This window comes from Coenobita brevimanus, chromosome 70 (assembly GCF_032717465.1).
Source record: "Coenobita brevimanus isolate Jiangsu-jjx chromosome 70, ASM3271746v2, whole genome shotgun sequence".
NCBI classification, from domain to species: domain Eukaryota; kingdom Metazoa; phylum Arthropoda; class Malacostraca; order Decapoda; family Coenobitidae; genus Coenobita; species Coenobita brevimanus.
Window position 1 is genome coordinate 34,127,919 of NC_137023.1, and position 2,987 is coordinate 34,130,905.

Consider the following 2,987-nt stretch of genomic DNA (forward strand, 5'->3'; position numbering starts at 1 on the left):
TCACTCAGCTCTGATAGCTGGAGCCAAGAAACGTTTGAATTAAGGATGCTCATTGGTTAATGCAACACTGAGGAGCGTGGTATATCTACAGGTCTTCTTACTGTAACACACACACACACACACACACACACACACACACACACACAAATATATATATATATATATATATATATATATATATATATATATATATATATATATATATATATATATAGATATATATATATAGATATATATATATATATATAGATATATATATATATATATATATATATATATATATATATATATTGCAATATAAGCAGTCAGTTTCAATATGGAATAATTTCCGATGCTAAAGAGATCAAAATTAGCTTTAAAAGTTTACCGTTATCAAAGAAAATTAAAGTTGATTATAAAGTTTTATAAAATGATGAGTGACGTGAGAAGTAAATTATCCACCCACGGTGCATACCTACTGTACGTCCGCATGTTGCACTACATTCACCCACGGTGTCCACCTGCGTCCGCTTGATAGTACAGCTCCGTTCAGAAATTCGTACTACACCCAATGTGGAAGGCGCTACTCTCGGCCCCTCCTTCCCAGACGACAGGTTACAGTTTCGAACCTCCCACGAGCAACCAGAATTTAGCTTGTATCAAAGCAGTGTCATTCGCTCACCGACTGTTAAATGAAATGAGAATTTTATTTTCATACTCGTAGGTATCAGTCAATCTTACTGCTGATTAAATGATGAAATTATGTTTATATTCGCGTGCCTTAAAAAATATAGTACAGTACTAATAGTAGAAATGCACATAACAGAATATAAGAAGTTCGGCTATGAATCAGTGTGATTAGGCCAGCTAGTGAGCTATCACATGTCTTAATCCCTAGACACGGGCAGTATTTCAGCTAACCATCTTAGCTCAGTATCTATGACCCGTTCTACCGCTTCAAAGAAAATCCAAGCGGCTAAAAATAATTTCTATGCAGTCAAGATATTCAAACATTTAAGAAATATCAGAACAGTTAAAACTCATATTCATACTCAAAACCGGATGAAGACGATTGGTGGAGTCTAAGGAATAATGGAAATGATATGTTTTATAATGAAGTAGCCTACATGATGTTTCCCCTACATAACTACATAACCGTCGGTCTCTCTCTCTCTCTCTCTCTCTCTCTCTCTCTCTCTCTCTCTCTCTCTCTCTCTCTCTCTCTCTCTCTCTCTCTCTCCACACACACACACCACTGTTCATCTGAATTCTGGCCTTAAGCTGCATTTAGTCTCGCTTCGCCACTAGCTTTATAGGCAGTAGTTTGTTTAGTACAACAGTTGCCCTTGTAACAATATTTTAATATATAATTTATTTCAACATACGTATGCATACTCGTAATGTTATTCCAAACTAGATTTTCGGCATTGATTTGTATTAGCGTCATATTTACTAATAGCGAATACTTTCATACACTGAGGTGGTTTGGCCATGTGGAGAGGATGGAGGGTGAAAGACTGACGAAGAGAGTGTATATGAGTGAGGTGGAAGGGGGGAGAGGGAGGGGGAGGCCGAGGATGAGATGGAGGGATGGGGTGGAGAGGTATATGAGAGTGGGGTGTGTGAGTTGGGAGCAGGGCAGTGAAATGGTGAGGGACAGGGTGACGTGGAGGCCATTTGTTTGTAGCCACCCCGAAAGGGATTGAGGCTTCTGGCAATAGATAGATAGACTAGAATACGTGCATGTTAGAAAGGACGGGAGCCCCTCGAAGAACCACCCAGGCTGAAGATTCTGTTATTGTCGCGGCAGCAGAGCCAACTCCCCTTACGAACGCGGTGCCCATAAGGGACAGTCTTCAGTTAGATGTGTCTGCGCTGACTCTCAGGCGAAGGCTGGATGACGCTGGTATACACCATAGAATTCCAGCAATGAAGGAACGCCTGGCACAACACAGAGAGGGGAGGTTAGCCTTTGTTCAACGCTACTTCCAGGAGAACCTAGACTTTTGGTCGCGAGTCATCTTCACGGATGAGAAGCGTTGCTCCTTCACCTCGCATGGTAGGGTTCACTGCTGGAGGAGAAACAACACCAGGTATATGATATTACCATTTTTATTGCTGATAAAATTCAGTACTCTTATTGCCCCCCTCCAGGCTCTGTCTTCGTTGCAGTCATCTGTTTTCTATCACTCTGTTACAGTGATTAACCGATATTCAGACTTTTACGTATGGAATAGGTCAATACTGAAGCTGTCTTCCGCAGTCTGCATACCCCTCCATCCTTGATTTCCAGTCTTTTAAAGGCAATATGACCAGGCATCTAAAATAATCAGGATTCCTTATTTTGGTCTTATTCTGTTCATATTGTCCTGGAAAAAGATGTGATTCCTTCTACTCTTTGCCTCTGTTTTCTTTGTATAAAGACAGTGCCAAGAAAAAAATGTGATCAGTACTAAATAATATAAGGTTAGGGGGACATGTCATCACCTAGTATTGTCTCATGGCTGCAGTAATTAAAAAAAAAAAAAAAAAGTAAATATATATTTAACATGCAGATACGAGAGGGTCAATATTTGTGATGAGGCACGATCGGGTCACGTTACCTGTAACATCTGGGGATACCTGACTCTACATGGCCTGGGTGACTTGTCCAGCAACGAGGGGCGTTATACTGCTGACCAGTATGTCCATATCCTGGAGGAACGTTTCCTGCCATCTTGACGCGCAAAGGGATTTCCGTTCCCAGATGGACCTATTATTTTCATGCATGACCGGTGCCCCATCCACACAGCACGTGTAGTACAGCAGTGGTTTCAGAGATAAGACACACTTCAGCTCTTAGACTGGCTCGCCAAAGGGGCTGATCTAAATGTAATAGAACACGTTTGGGCTGAAATGGTTAATACTTGTCAGCCAGGAGACGAGAGGACAAGAAATGAACTCCTCAACCACGTAAACGCCCAGTGGGAACTTTGCCGGCGCAACGTGACTTCATCCGTGGCCTTGTA